Source organism: Lactuca virosa, chromosome 1 (genome assembly GCF_052849685.1).
Source record: "Lactuca virosa cultivar CGN04683 chromosome 1, Lactuca_virosa_CGN04683_v6, whole genome shotgun sequence".
NCBI lineage: Eukaryota > Viridiplantae > Streptophyta > Magnoliopsida > Asterales > Asteraceae > Lactuca > Lactuca virosa.
Genome location: NC_136426.1, coordinates 220,805,987 through 220,823,677, shown reverse-complemented (window position 1 = coordinate 220,823,677; position 17,691 = coordinate 220,805,987). Strand labels below are relative to the sequence as shown.

At 30.6% G+C, this 17,691-nt stretch overlaps 1 pseudogene; it reads right to left on the bottom strand.

Annotated features, from left to right (window-relative positions):
* LOC145127457 (patatin-like protein 2) overlaps window positions 1-8,460 on the bottom strand; it is a 118,589-nt pseudogene extending 110,129 nt beyond the window's left edge.
* Between the last annotated feature and the right edge of the window lie 9,231 nt (window positions 8,461-17,691).

The following is a 17,691-nucleotide window of genomic DNA, read 5'->3' as shown; positions in this document are numbered from 1 at the left end:
CAATATTATCAACGTTAATTGAGTACATAGATGCTATATTTGAAGTTGCCATGGTTTTAACAAGTTTAAAATTCAATTGGAAAACTGAAGTTGAGATGTAAGACTTCTAAACTACCCAAAAATGTAAGAAACAAGGATTTTTCACAATGATAAACTGGTGGTTTAGATGGTTTACTACCAATGCTCTGATACGAATTGTTAGGATCAACTTAAGGTCCAACAATCATGATAGATGATTTGCAGAATAATTAAATAACATTTAATTTAACAAATAACTAAGATTAAGACATTATAAGAATAAATATGAAGAACAAGATGTTTAAATATCAGTGAAAATATGAGTTAGTTAGCAAGAAGTTACTGTTGGAAATAGGTGTCCAATGTCATAACTAAATTGGTATAACTTTGAAAATAATAGCAAAGTCCTTTTTGGGTTTCCCTTTAGAGCTAAAATATCTAAAAACGAATTTAAGGGAGTAAGGAAAATAGTATATTGATTTATCATGGCTTGATAAATTAAATAGAACATGTTAAAATTAATTTAGAATTAATTAGAATTAATCAGGAATTGAAAAGAAAGGTGTAGGGGATGAATGTTAATTGTTTAATAATTGAGCAATAGGAGCATTCTAGAAATCTTAAAGGGGGTGAACGGTTTTGGAGGCTCTATAATCCTTCTAGAATTGTTTCAGATAATAGATAAGGAAAGGATTTGAATCTGGACTAAATCTGATTATTTAATTGATTCAAATATGCTTAATTTGAAAGTTACCTCATCTATATAAAGAACCTCTGGCCTTGAGAGTTCGTTCGTAACAATTCCTAAAGTGAGAATTTCTTTCTCGTAGACTTCTTTCCTCTCTCCTAAATATTTTAGGGTTTTAGAATTTTAGGTGTGAGCCATTATAGGCATTCTACTTTGGGTGCTAGTCCTTCCAAGTGATTGCAAGGAATTCAATATCTTCAAGGGAACCACAAGTATATACAATTATACTTGAAAAGTTAGTAAATGCTTTTTTATAGCTTAAATTCATAGTTTTGAAAGTAGGTTGTCATAATAGTAAAACCAAGATCTAGGGAGTATGTACACTTAGGATTGTATGTAAATGCTTTTGTTGCCTAAATCTAGTGTAAATATGTATAGAAAACCCAATATTGATATCAAAGCCGTTAGGTTTTAGTTATGAGCACTAAACTGAAAAACTGTGAAAATCGAAAATATACTTGTTAATCACATGCACGAAGCGTCGTGTGCAGTTTTTAGGGTTTTGGATTTTTGCTTAAAATTTCGATTTTTAGGGTTTTTATTTAGTTTAAATATTATTTTAATGCGTTAAAATTGGATAATTAGACTAAGAAGATAAATATGCCAAAATAATTTAAAATTGTAGATAATGATTTATAATTAATTAATTAAAAGATTAATTAAAGATAATTTGTTTACATCATATGATTTTAAATTGGTTATAATTTATCCTACATATAATTATAAAAGGTTATAAAAGAATATGTAATGAAAGCACAAGAATTTATATATGTAATATGATTACTATATGTAAAAGAATAATACAACATGTGTCCTCACATGTTTAATTAATGATTATTAGTCGAATCAAGACTAGGTCTCATTCATGAAGTCTTGCTAAAAAGGAGATTTAAGGAAATAGCCTATAAAGTGATCATTGGATGAGTTTTCTTTTCACTCACTGCTTCTTTATATAGTGGATTATCGTTAGCCGAAAGGGTTCGATAGGACGATGTCTCATTAAAAGTATAACAAATAAAAGTAATAAAACCAAAATTCTCATTCTTATTAATTTTAGGAAAATGTGAATAATTGATAATCCATGAATAATGCACATTTGGTCTCTATAGTCTATTTATGGAGCATACATGGTTTACCAGCACACAAATTTGAGATATAAGAATAATGTGAGGTGAAGCTTGTGGTCGTGGTCTTGTTGGCAAAGCGTGTCTGGTTAATCGGCATGCCAATTTGAGGACCATGACATAATCATGGGTCATGCATTATTGAATGCTTTATTCACCATCTTATTTGTGAGACCTCGGTATCACAGACAAAAAATAGAGGATGTGCAAATCCAAGATGAACATGGCATTTAATAGTTTCAATGGATATAAAAAAGATCTACAAATTGCATAGCGATTGGAACCGGTAAGTGCATTACATACCTAAATAACTTTGTGGTGTGGTGACGACATCCCTCTACATCCTAGTCTTCGTAAATAATAAATTAGGGTTAAAAAATTATTTATAGGATCAATAAAACAAACAAGAATGGAACTAACTGAAGGATGATCAAATTCGTATTTTGGAATAGTTCTTATTTATGAATAGAAATGTAATATCTTAGTTAAAGCTCTTCCTAAGGTTTATCTAACGACTACATTCCAAAACTATTAAGAACAGTTATCAAATTAACATATTGAAGTGAAATGAAATTTCATTTACTTAGGATCTGACTATGGTTATAAACTAAGCCAACCATGTACATAAATCAGTTCACTATGATTTTGATATGAACAACTTAGAAATGTCCATTAAGGAGTTGAATGGATGTAGATACTATTTAGGACTAACATATCCAATCAGAGAAACTCTGATTTCAAATAATCCCATATTCAATATCATGAATAAAATCGTCAAAAAGAAAGAAAGATAATTGCCCATACGATTTGTGGTGACAATCCTAATCGGGCCCCAAAAGCTAAGGACAATGGGAAGGCTTGTTCTGAGACTTGTTCTGATAAATTATTGTTTCCAAAATAAGAAAAGGACTAAGAAAGAATTAAAGCCCAATATGTCTGATAAGTAAGAAAAAAACATAGAAATGATAATTTGACCATGGATTATGAGCCCATGCTACTATCCGTACGATTAGGTATGATGATTCATAATGCCAACTGAACATTACTTCTAATCCTTAAGTGTTTTAATAAAGGATAAAGTACTGAAATTTGCGAGAATGTGCAGTGACTATAAAGGAGTAAAGAGGACTAAAACAAGGAAAAGCAAATTTAATCATGAATATCGGGCTCTTGTTACAATTCCTAGGATTAAAAGACAACTTGTTCTTTCCTAAAGGTTAGTCTATGGTTTTATGATTCAAAACTGTTTACAAAAAATTCATGGGGTTATTCTGACTTATTTTAATGTAGAACATTTCATATGTTTTGTATTTAAAAGAAAAGTCATGAAATCTATCAAACTGGTAAGTTGGCAATAGTTGAAAAGGTTGACTCGAGTATTTGAATAAGATGTAATATTGTGGAATCACATTCTTGAAACTAAGAATTTTATTGCCAAAGATCCAGTTGGATAGGATTTTGGAACTCATTTGACCACAAGTCTTATGATTAATGCGACTCCTATTAGTCAAGAAATATGATAAAAGCACTATATGATAGCGTGAATATATGTTGTAGTTAGTTTTAACTAATGGTTCATTCAGACTATCCACAATATGTACTAATTCGAATACATCCAAAAGTTTGGATAAAATGTATTTAAGGAATCGTTATCTTGAACATGTGAAAAATATATGCATTACCAAGTATCTAGTTGGATCGGATATTGGATATCATTAGACTGTGTAACACTCGCAAGATAGGGCTAGATGATTAAAGTATAATAAGAAAATTATTCATCACGACGATAAACAGATGTTTTTGATAGAATATTATTTAGGATAAATAATCTAAATGAAATTCGTAGTAACTGTAAAAGCGAACTCGTGCATATAGAGAACGTCCAAATCTGACTTCATATGAGGAAGTTATGATTTTACAAAGTTTCAATATAGCAGTCTGCAACACAGAAACCGAATTTTAGATCGTTCATTGTTAGGTAAAATAATCTAAATGAGAGTTGAAGATCTCGTCGATATAAAGACAGTCGAGAATAGATATCGTATGAGAAAGTTATGGTTTTTATACTGACTTTAACAGTCTAAGCCTGTTAAAAATATAACTTTAAAAATAAAGTGAGAATTAGCCGACAGAGTCTAAATGAAAGTTGTAGTACTCGTCGATAGCTACACATGGATATAAAAAACGTCGAAAATGGAGTTTATACGAAGAAGATATGAACTTTTGAAAAACTAGAAAACTTGTGCATGCGTGGCGCGTAAACGTTCTAGAAGATGGTGACGCGGACCACAGAGAGCTTGACATATGGTAGCATTTCGGAGGAGTGACGTCGACCAAAGTGTGTGGCACTCTCCTTGATAGGCATTGCATGCCTGCTAAATTCTCCTATAAATAAGCTGCGAAGCAGCCCCATTTCTTATTTTTCTCTTTGAAAATCTCTATGGTCCATAAGGTCCGAATTTTCCGGACTTCTGAACATTTTTAGCTAGGTCTGAAATAGCTAGGAGCCCAACGAAAAAGAGCTATCGAGTCAGAGTTCTGCCCGCGTAATTCCCCGGTTTTCGCCGGAATCCCTATAAGTTAAGCTACACTTATCTTATGTTAAGTGTAACTTATATTTATATTCATAGTCGTTGTTATGAATCTATAAATAAGATTTATCAGTGATTCCAAGTCAAAATACTGATTGATCTACTTACGAGAATGATGTCTAAGCTAGATTTAGTGAGGTGTTTAAAGTGGTATTTCCAAACAGTATACTCTATATACCAAACGGACCCTACCTCCGATATGATCTTACCTGGTTATTCCTTACTGGATAGATCTTGATGTAGACATTGGGGTTATTGAGGAATCTAGATTATCATTAGTCACAAGGAATATTAGGCTAAGACTTGGTGACATTGTACCTAGGTCACATCAAAGGAAAAGACAAGGTGTTAGGCGGAGAGTTGCCGAATTCACTAGTCATCCACTTTTTAACAAGTGACTACATAGTTACTTTCAGCTTACACGTAGATATCAAGTATTTAATTGTCTTAGATGCCCTATGTGTTTATTATGTGTGTTCCTGATATTTGTGCTAAATGAGATTATGATTTTTTACTCAAAATAAATCATATATGTATTTTTATCATACTTATATTGTATTAGGTAAAAAGGGTAGTGAGAAAGATATGAGATAATGGTGAGAGACCATACTAGAGAAAATATAGTTGTGAGAGACCATACCAGAGATAATATAATGGTGAGAGACCATGCCATAGATATAATAATGATGAGAGACCATGCCCACTCGAGAGCAGATATCTAGTAGAGTATTGATAATGACCACAAACTCTTCTAGATAGTCCAGTGGAACATTAGCATACTTGCAATCTGTATGTGGTAATGAATCATGCAATCCAAGAGTATGGAGAGTATGGATTTTATGTTCATTCGAGTAATCTATCCTCCTCACGGTTACCTTATTAACACATATTGCTAAGGAATCCCCGATACAGTATTGTCTACTCGTTGTTACATGTGAGCTTATCTTTGACAAAAATCCATTTAACAAGTTTAGGGGCTAATTTGTATTTTCCTAAATGAAAAACACATGTATTTTCCAACAAAGAGAATATGTAATAACCAAACACAAGAGAACTCATTGTATGAGTCCACCAACATAACTTAATGATCTATTTTTTATTTATGCATATAAATCCTTAGCCCAAAATCATAATTAAAACATTAAATATAAAAGTGAGCCCACCTAATAGTCTCTTATCCCACTAAAGAACATATGCTTATTTACAAATAATATATCTACTATCTAAATGGAAATTTTCTAAATAAGAAAACATACATAAGGAAGATCTTGGGGCAATGCTCAAGGTAGAACTCCATAATGTCTTTGGCTTCAAATATGGGACGATTCTATTCATTAGGCGTTTTTAGCAAAGCTATGACAAAGCCTCTGGTGCTTGTTCTAGAAATCACATCAAAATGAGTCTCGCATGTTCCCCATCAGGTTTCTACAAAACAAAAAATTAAAGAATTTCTTAAACCTTTATTATTTTGTTGAAATTATATGATATTTAATTACCTGGAGCTTTATCTCTAAAAATTCAAGGATTATGGTTGTAATGATGCCCCTTACACCACCTTCATCGATACTTATCAGGATAAGTTTCCACTTGCTGAGACGAACATGGTACTTCTCTGAAGGTCATGTGTTTGTGTGTGATGAAGTTTATGTAAATGTAGTGATTGGAATAGCTTTCTCTCTATCTCTCTCTCTATGTGTGTGTGTGTGAGAGAGAGAAAGAGAGAAAGAGTGTGTGTTTGTATATATGTATTTATGTGTGTGTGTGATAGTGAGATGAAGGTGGTGCTTTTGGTAGTATTTTTGGATATGTGTGTGTGTGTGTGTGTGTTCGTGTGTGTTTTGTGATGAAGATGAAACAAAATAAAAGTGTTTTTTATCGTTGGAACTGTGTGAGAGAAAGAGACAGAGATATGAGGCATTAAGTGTTATAAAGAAAAGCAATTATGAGATGTCTTGACGTATGATGTTGACAAAAAACTTCTTAGTTATTTAGTAGCTTTATGTTTCTTGTAATCGGTTCAAAATATTATGTGTAGTACCTATTTTTAGAAATATTTAAAGTAAAAAAAATGCTAATGTGGGACCACTATCTTAGTCTCATATTTACTCTAAATTTATTCTTAATTAAAATAAAATCATGATAATAGTTTAAATGGTAGTTAGAAAAAATTAATGTTGAATCTATAACATCTAGAGTTTGATGCTAAAAAGTGACAAAATGGTGAAAGCATGTTTTCCTAAGTGAGTGATGACTTAATAATATAAATTTATATATACTTAAAACATAGATATAAAAATATAAAATATATAAATATATAGACTATACAGTTAGATCGATTACCAATAATTAATAAAATACATAAATAAAATCACATTATTTTTTAAAAGCTTATTTTTCATATAATTTTTCTTTGGTTAATAGATATATTTCTATTATTTATATCACCAAGTTTCAACGTATTTAAATTACAAATAAGTATATGTATAGAATACGGATGTTCCACCTTACTCTTTTAGTTCTTATAATGGTGCAAAAACTGGATGATACATTGCATTTTAACCGAAACCTATTATTAGTTTTGTAGGAGTGAGTGTTTAACCCTCTATTGTGGACTCTACTCCTAATTAATTTTCATTATCCTAATTAATTTTCAAGTAATGACATGGCCAACCTTGTCATCAATCTGCATGTCATGTTAATAAAACCAAGATATGTGCCATAATTTGTTGATAACCTTCAATAAAATAAAGGTCACCCGAATTAATGGCAAATGGAAACCTAAAAAAGTTGAGGTTTTTGGTAAACTTCATGGGGGAATGGAAGGAGGGGCAAAGTGGATAGTTGCTCTTAATTTTTTTGGGTTAATTTTTTTTATTATGTTATATATGTATATATATTTATTTAAAAATAAAAAACTTATAATAGAGATAAGGGCCCTTTTTTCTAACTCATCAGGGCATTTGAGGATATTTAAACCCTTATAACCGGCCATGGTAAACTTGGTTTAAAACTTAATGCTTTATGACATTAACTCTAACTATTGAAGTGCGTATAAAAAATAAAATATCAACCATTAGAGAAATTAAATATCCTCCTACTTTTGTTCCTACAAATCCTCCTACCCAATTAAATGATGACATGTGTCATATTAGTATACTAAAATTTCATTAAATAAGCATTAAATGTTACACATGTCATTATTTAATTGGATATGAGGATTTGTAGGAATAAAAAGTAAGAGGATATTTAATTTCTCCAACCATTATGACTATACAAATTTGGAAACAATGAAGTTATATTTTCACAAAATTCCATTTAGCAAGTTTAGGGGCAAATTTGTATTTTACTAAAAGAAAAACACATGTATTTTCCAACAAATAGAAAATGCAATAATCGAACCCAAGAGAATTCATTGTATGAGTCCACTAACACAACCCAATTATATGTTTTTCGTTTACGCATATAAATCCTTATCCCAAAATCATAATTACAACATTAAATATAAAAGTGAGTTAACCTAATGGTCTCTTATCCCACTAAACAACAATTTTTGTATTTTCAAATAATATATCTACTATCCGAATATAATCTTTCTAGCTAAGTAAACATACATAGGGAAGATTTTGGGGCAATGCCCAAGGTAGAACTCTATAATGTCTTTCGCTTCAAATATGGGACGATTCTCTTCATTAGGTGTTGTCAGCATAGCCCTGACAAGGCCTCGGATGTTTGTTCCAGAAATCACATCAAAATTAATCTTGCATTTCCACATCAAGTTTCTGCAAAAAAAATAAAAGAATTTCTTAAACCCTTCTTATTTTGTTAAAAGCATCTTATATTTAATTACCTAGAGCTCTTTCTCTAAGAATTCAAGGATCACGCTTGGAATGATGCCCCATACTCCACCTCCATTGATACTGAGTATCAAGATAAGTTCTTCCCCTTGCTGAGACGGACATGGTACTTCTCTGAAGTACATGTGTTTGTGTGTGATTAAGCTTAAGCAAATGTAGTGAATAGATTTTAGTGTGTGTGTGTGTAAGTGAGTAAGTGAGATTAAAGTGGTGCTTTTGATGGCAGCTTTGGATGTGTGTGTGTGTGTGTGTGTTCGTGTGTGTTTTGTGATGAAGATGAAATGAAAAAAAGTGCTTCTATCGTTGGTAATGTGTGTGTGTGTGAGAGAGAGATATGAGGCATTAAGTGTTATAAAGAAAAGCAATTATGAGATGCCTTAGACATATGATGTTGGTAAACGGCTTCGTAGTTATTATAGTATCTTTATGTTTCTTGTAACCGGTGCAAAATATTATGTGCAGTACCTATTTTTAGAAATATTTAATGTGAAAAATGCTAATGGGACCATTATCTTAATCTTATATTTAATCTAAATTTCTTATAAATTAAAAGGAATCATGATAATAGTTTAAATGGTAGTTGAAAAACATTTAATGTTAGAATTTATTACATCTAGTTTGATGGTAAAAAACAACAAAATGATGAAAGCATGTTTGGCTAAGTAACTTAATAATATAAATTTGTATAAACTTACAACAAACATAGATATAACATATACATTTATAACTTATATTAATAGTAAGATAATAATATAAGGTTTACATACTTAAATCAAACATAGATATAAAAATTTAAAATATATAAATAAATAAATATATAAACACTATACAATTAGAACGATTACCAATAATTAATAAAATACACAAATAAAATTACATTATTTAAAAAAAACTTGTTTTTCATATAATTTTTCTTCGGTTAATAGATAAATTTCTATTATTTATATCACCAAGTTTCATCGTATTTAAATTACAAATAATTATACGTGTTAGTAGTGTGATCATAGCTAGAATGTTCAATGTCTAGCTAATACGTTCAATGTGGGAACTGCAGGTCAAAGTTTGTGTGATGACAATTTGAGTTCTATTAAGATGAAAGTCCATTCTTTTAAAGGCAAATCAGACCAGACACATAAATTAAGTGAGAGACAAAAATGGAATTCATATTTCATTGTCATGAATATTCCAATCGTAAGAAGGTAAAACTAACCATAATTGAGTTCTCTGATTATGCACTAACATGGTGGGAGACAAAAATAGAGTTCATATTTGATTGTTGCAATGTTCTTTTCATGGAATCCACAATGAGGTCGATCTCACTAAGAAACAATAACCTATATTAAATGCACAAGTTAATGGGAAAAACTATAGCCAAATTATAATAGTAAAACATACTACAAACAAGCTTTTTAACTTCATATATTGAAATTAATGTTATTTCACTCCAACCTGTTCATCCATCTCGAATTGTTTTAAAAAAAACTCTCATCTGATTAATAACATGGAATTAGCAACTAAGATAACTCCACCTAAAGAGAAATCAATTCCATTCATGTCACAACAACTACACTGCATCAACAATTGCTTGGAACTATTTTGATCTTCCTGTCAACAACATGAATAATAAATCAGTTTATGAGAGCAAAAGATAAACACCAAACAGGGGCAAAATAGTCTATCTAGTTTGGGCAAGTATCATCATATTCTGATCTCAGCAGTGTGAGGTAGAGGCATACCTCTTGAAGGGCAAATCAGTAAAAGAACCTTTCTGGTATAGATCACCAAGATTCCTAATAACAGAAGCAACTCAAAACAGAGATACAAAGAAGTTGTAAGGAGACACAGGAGGTGAAAAACAATGATCAAGGGTATAAAGGTAAACACAATTGCATGCTCTTTCATGTCACCAAACCCAATAAGAAATATATTAAAGTGGTACATTGCAGCTATGTTAAAGTGGTACATTGCAGCTATGTCACAACTTGAACATACTTCTATTTTCTAGTTTGGTCATTGAACTTCAAAAATACTAAAAACCTTCCAGCTTTTGAAAACCAATCAAATTATATTATTATGTTTTCCCAATAAAACCATGTAATGTAGTTATATGTTTCTTTATTTAGCTACTAAAGTGAATATCTCACTTTCTTTTTTAAAATCTAGTCACCATTGGAAGTTTGTTTCAAAATCAAACTCCTTACTGAAACTATGAAAGTGAAACACACATGGAATTAAATCAAATTTCATGGGCACAGAGCAGATAAAAAAAAATTTCATTTAGCTTAAGGCTTTTAAAGGTTTTATTCGTGAGGAAAACTCAGCCACATCATTCCTATTACACATGCCAACATATAGGATATAAAATCTTTAAATGAAATAAATCTAAGTAAATAAGTATATAAAATAAATACATGTTGAATATATGTATAAGGAACTTGGAGCAAATTTACCAAAAAGGAAATCTGTACAGTTCCATATCCAACACTCTAAGCATAATTACCTCCAACATCCTACAGAGTATTAGGTTATATAATAAATTTATATATATTATTTTTTTAATGATTCAATTGAATTATATAATTAAACACTAAACCCAACAAACCATTGTTTTTCCATGAATGCTCTACAAGAAAGGCGAAAGACCATACAAAGTTATGTTATAAAAAAAAATACTCCATAGATAATTATATAGAATAGCGATTTATTTATCCAAGAACTTACCATAGCTACAACATGATGCTATATTAGACAAAAACTGTAATTATATAATAATATTTTTTTCGACAGAAAATGTATTTTGCAACATAGTATACAACATTAAAGTATGATGCTATATTAGACAAAAAATAAAAGTAAATTGTCATTTCTTGCATTTAGCCCACTCATGGACTAAATGCAAGAAAAATCAATTTACTTTCATTGTTTTGTCTAATATAACATCACACTTTCATTTATGTTTCCTATTTTTTTCAACTTTCAATCAAACAATGAAAATAAGTTGATGTAATGCACAAAGTAAGAAATGTATATTGCTATTTTTTGGTTGTTCTGGACAGGTACTATACCGGAAACACACACAGACAAACACAAAAGAAACATTGGTCGTAGGAATGAAAAAAATAAAAGACTAAATGAAAGTAGTTTGTTGTAATGCACAAATATAGAAAAAATTAAATGTTATTTTTTGGTTGGAAAGAAAATGAAATTAGGTTGTCGTCATGTACAAATAAATAAAAGAATAAATGCTTTTTTTGGTTGGAAAGAAAATGAAAGTAAGTTGTAATATATAAATAAAGAATGTACTAAATGCTATTTTTTTATTGTTCCGGACAAAAAACAGTTAAATACGTATAAAACTATAACATTGTCCTTCAAAGCACAATGCTTAAAAAAATTAAAATAAAACTGAAAATAGGAAATAGAAATCAATGTAAAGATGCTATATTAGACATAAAAATGAAAGTACAATGATATTTAATGATTAGTAGAAGAAATAAAAATTTATTTTCATTTTTTGTTTAATATAGCATCACACTTTTATTTCCGCTTCCTTCTTTTTTTCAACTTTCAAACATAAAATGAAAATAGGTTGCTGTGATGCACAAATAAAGAAAAACACATTTTTCTATCTAATATGCCGTTTGATTGAATTTGATTACATTCATGGGCAATGGCTTTTTATTTTAGTTTAATCAAAATTTCTTAATCGATGGACAATTACTATTGGTTGAATTAGGATTTGTTTTAAATACTAGTTTTTCGATTTTATTATAACAATCTGTTGTTAATAAATCCATATGATAGGGAATTTTCCATTCATGTTCCTCTTTTATTGAGAGCATTTAGATTATATATATATATATATATATATATATATATATATATATATATATATATATATATATATATATATATGTATATATATGATAACACTATTCTTTTTTTCACGAATTTATTAATGTAATTGTTTTCTAATTGATATCTAATTAACTTAAACTTTTTTATTAGATTATGATGTTAACACTCGAATCATCTTAATCATGAAGAATGACAAACCAATTATGAATATTACATATAATTAGGGTCGTAAACGAACCAAACGAACACGAATGAGGGCTTGTTCATGTTCGTTTGTTTAAGTTAGCCGAACAAATAAACGGACACGAACAGATAAACAAACGAGTTTTCTTGTTCATGTTCGTTCGTTTAACAAATTACATTGTTCATGTTTGTTCGTTCGTGAACATGTTAAACGAACATAAACGGATGAACATAAATGAACAAAGATAAACAAACATAACTGAAAATATATGAACATAAATGAGAATATAATATAGTAATGTAATCAAATACAATTAAACATATATGAACATAAAAGGAACTTATATGAATGACCATTAACGAACGTAAATTAATAACATAAACGAACGTTCACGAACATAATCGAAAGAGGTTTTCAAAAAGATTTTTTCACTTATATGTCGATATACACATGTGCATACATCTACATGTACACTTGCATTATCGCATATGGAACGAAATGATATTTTTTGTTTAAAAGATACATTTTTTTTACAAAAATTAAGGTTTTTAAAAAAAGTACAGTTTTTTTTAAATACTGCTTTTTTATTAAATTACATCTTTTAAAAAAATTAGTGTTTTTTTTTTAATTTTACAGTTTTTTTTAATTACAGTTTTAAAATGATTTTAAAAAAATCTATGTTTTAAAAAAAAATCAAAAATGTAATTTTTTTTTAAATCCAAAAATTTTATTTTTTATTCTAATGTTTAGGAATAATTATTAATGTTTCTAAAAATACAAAAACTACAATGATGATCATAACCTTAATAAATTTTTTTTGATCTAACGCTTCACCTTGAGATAAGGAAGACTAGAAACAGAAACAAGAGTGATTTAAAGGAAGAAGACGAAGACGCTTCACCTTGAGATAAGGAAGACTAGAAACAGAAACAAGAGTGATTTAAAGGAAGAAGACGAAGAGCGTCTGATATAACGGAAGATGAGCAATAACTAAAAGATTTTTGCCAGGAACTAGGGCTTCAAGAAGACTTGGCCAAGGATTAAAGGAATGAGTCAAAAGCATGTGGGGCGATAAGGAAGCATATGCATTTGATAATTGTACTTAAAGATTTAAGATTTGGACGACTTAAAATTCAGTATTTTTTGTTCTAAAAGTGTGTGTATGTGTGTGTGTGCATGCGTTCGTGATGGAATATATCTAAACGGTTTATTGTGTGTGCGCGTACGATGTGCATAAGCAATTATTTCTTGATATAAAATCAAACTTTTTCTAAATGTTTTACTGTATTTTTCCAATGTCTCAATTTTTTTCTTGTAATATCTATGTATCAATTATGTCTAACGATTAAAGCTATGACCGGACCACGATACGATGGGATATATCTACATAAACATGTCAATGAGTTATTAGGAGACACACGATACGATGGGATATATCTACATAAACATGTTAAAAAATCAATGCAACATATATATCTGATTATTCGCAGCCAGCCCACCGTCAACAAGACTAAATTATCCATGTTCATTTCTTTCGAAAACTTTTTTTTGAAAAATAATGAGAAGATAGATATATAGAGGCATCGGATGTGCCAATACATATATCAATAAGCTTTACATCAAGACTTGAGTTTAGCTTAAACGGCAACAAGAGTTATGACACTTATTCATTGTTTTTTCAATAAAAAAAATACAAATTACATGGGAAAAAGTAACATCATAGCTTGAGAAAACCATGGGCTTCAATAGCTTTACGTCGAATGTTAGGGATTACAACATTGGTCAGTGTTTAATTGAGTCATCTGTCTCCTAATAACTCATTGACACGTTCATGTAGATATATTTCATCGTATCGTGGTCCGGTCATAGGTTTAATCGTTAGATTTAATCGATACGTAGATATTACAAGCAAAAAATTAAGACGATGAAAACCAAACACAATAAACAATTTTAGAAAAAGTTTTATACCAACAAAAAATTGCGCACACACACACACATACACACACACACACACACATATATATATATATATATATATATATATATATATATATATATATATATATATATATATATATATATATATATGTGTGTGTGTGTGTGTGTAAAAGATAAAATAAAACCAAAAAAGATTAAGAACCCTAGGAACCATCATTTTTAGCTTATAATTAAAGATATATTTGTCATTTCTCAAATATATGTTTATAAAATTTAAAAGGACCATTTTTGTCAATCTTACTTTGAGTTTTATATTTTTTTTAATTTAATTTAAAATATCTTCTTTTTAAGCATTATAGAATGTTTTAACTGTGTATGTTACTTTGAATTTTGTTTCCTTTTTTTAATTTAATTTATTTTTTTTCTTTTTAAGCATTGTACTTTGAAAGTACAAGGTTATAATTGTGTAAGTATTTGATTGTGTAGGTTTCAAGTACAAAATCGTTCGAGAAAAACAAAAAAATAATAACAATGTACTTTTCTATATTTGTGCATTACAGAAACCTACTTTCATTTTATGTTTGAAAGTTGAAATAAAAAAGGAAGTAGAAATAAACGTATAATGCAATGTACCTTCATTTTTATGTCTAATATAGTAACTCTAAGTTAAGTTCTATTTCCTATATTACGTTTTGTTTTAATGTTTTTAAGCATTGTACTTTGAAGTACAATGTTATAATTTATATGTATTTGACTGTGTTTTGTCCTTTATCCTGAACAACCAAAGAATAACATTTAGTATATTCTTTATTTATATATTACAACAACCCACATTCATTTTTTTCCAACAAAAAAAAGCATTTAGTCTTTTATTTATTTGTACATTACGAGAACTTAATTTCATTATCTTTCCAACCAAAAAATAGCATTTAGTCTTTTCCTTATTTATGCATTGCAGCAACCTACTTTCATTGTCTGTTTGAAAGTTGAAAAAAATAGGAAACATAAATGAAAGTATGATGCTATATTAGACAAAAAATGAAAGTAAATTGTTTTTTTGTTGCATTTAGTCCATGAGTGGCCATTGCAGCAACCTACTTTTTATGTTTTAGGAATATTATTAGTTCTTGCTCGATATGCTCTGGTAGTACGGATCCTATGAGGACTTTGTCTTTAGGATCCTCGAGGTTCAGAGGCACTTCCTTCACATCCTGCTCTCTTGTTTCTAGCACACGTCATGTCCCCTGAATTAATTGCTATGCTTGTTGTTAAGGCCAGGATCCTGAAATTACATTCAGGATCCTTAAGCATACTTTAGGATCCTGATTATTATCATTTATTTTCCTAAGATATATAATGGTTATATGCTTCTTTATTTTCCTCACATGTGCAGGAATAGTCAGCTAAAGACATATTCTCAACGAAGAATCATCTTGACCATGCAAAAGACCCGGAATACCAAGTCAAATAACATCTATAAGCTAATCTCGTAAGATCCCGGAATTATCAAAATTCTTGTTATTTGCTTTAGATTATAAATAACACTTATATTACACGCACAACAAATACACTTAGCTGATATACGATACTTGTACTTTGATTTTTACATTCATCTCTGTAATCAACCTTTCTTATCAATAAAATCATCAAGGCAGGTGATCATTATCACCTCCCAAGGTTTTGTGTTGGAGATCCTAGCAAGGATCAAGGGCTTTCATTGTAAACCACTTGTGTCACTTTGATCATCATCTTATACTTGCTTTATTCTGAATATCACAGCCTCTCATACAATTTGGTTGAGTTTCACTTGTGTAATTTTTAACCAAAACAATTTAGTGCCCACCGTGGGGTCATGGTGTTCAAAATCCTTTGAAAAATCATGTCTACACAATCGACCTTGTCCTCTTCCTCAATTCCTCCTATTTCCTCCAAAAACCTTCCACCATCTCCAGCTAGAACTCCCAAGAAAGCCTCAGAAGCACCTAAGAAAAACACATCTTCAATAGTTACCCAAGGACTCCAGGATCCTCCTGTGCTGATTTCCAACAATAAAATCTTCGCTATGATGAAGAGAATAGAACGAAGAGTTGCCCAACAATAGGAGGATAACAGGACAATTCTCAGGGAAGTGGAGAGAATAAGGACAAAATTCCATAAGCCTCAAGAAGCAGCACCCTTGATCTTGCAGTCCAAGATCCTGAACTTCGATAACACGGAATCCTCAGCGATTCATCATGAGATCGGATCCTCGATACCAGTCTCTGTTCCTGTCGGGGAACAACTCCAAGAGAGCAAGCCCATACAACCCAAGATCCCAACGAAACCTTCGTTATTCCCAATAACAAGGATCCTGGTAACCCTATCAATAATAATATATTTACCACTAACTCAATGGATCTTGATACAGGTTTAATCCCGATCATGGCTAAGGAGATTTAGCAATTAAGACAAATGATCTCGAGCGTGCCTGGAGTAGTTCAACCTGTACTGGAAGTATCCCCCACAAGCCATAGGATCTCAATATTTGTTCCATCAATAGTTGATACCGAAGTCCCAAAGCGCTTCCAAACCCCCAGCATGAAGCCTTATGACGGGACTACAGATCCTGAGGAGCACGTGGCACAATACAGGGAAAGGATGGAGATCATTCATATCCCCACTCACTTGAAATAAGCTTGCCTATGCAAGGGTTTTGGTTCAACCCTCACAAGATCAGCTTTAAATCAATGATATATATTGTTTGGGCTATTGATCCATGTTGGGCTAAGTTTATGTAAGTATCCATGAAGAGTTAGCCCACATGAGATATGGATCATAACCTAAGTGTATGGATTAGGGTTTACCCATGACTCTTTGAATCCTACACTATATATGTAACTCCCTAAGGCTAAAATCAGACTAATGAGTTCTAAGAGAACCCTAGCCGATTTTGGTGGTGCTTAACCTTTCTCTCAAAGTCCTCCTTTGTTCATGGTGTTTGTGAACCATTTGAGGCATCACACTTGAGGCGCTAAGCTCTTGAAAGGCCAAAACTACAAGCTATAATAAAGAGATATTCTTTTAATTTGATTTTATGATTCATGTACCAAAATTGTATGCTAGTTGTAGGCTTCATGCTTTGGAAATTTTATTGCATGTATAACTACGAAAACTTAGATCCAAATCTATTAGGACTGTATGTGCACCATAGGAGTGTTATAGTACACAAAACCCAACAGTGGTATCAGAGCCATGGGTAGTTTTCTATTATATAGTTGTATTGTTCATTGCTCAAAATTGAAGCAAACTGAAAATGGCCTTCTGCCAGGCTGAACTCGCCGAGTCCATTGATGAACTCGACGAGATCATGATGAACTCGACGAGTTCAAAGCCTGGA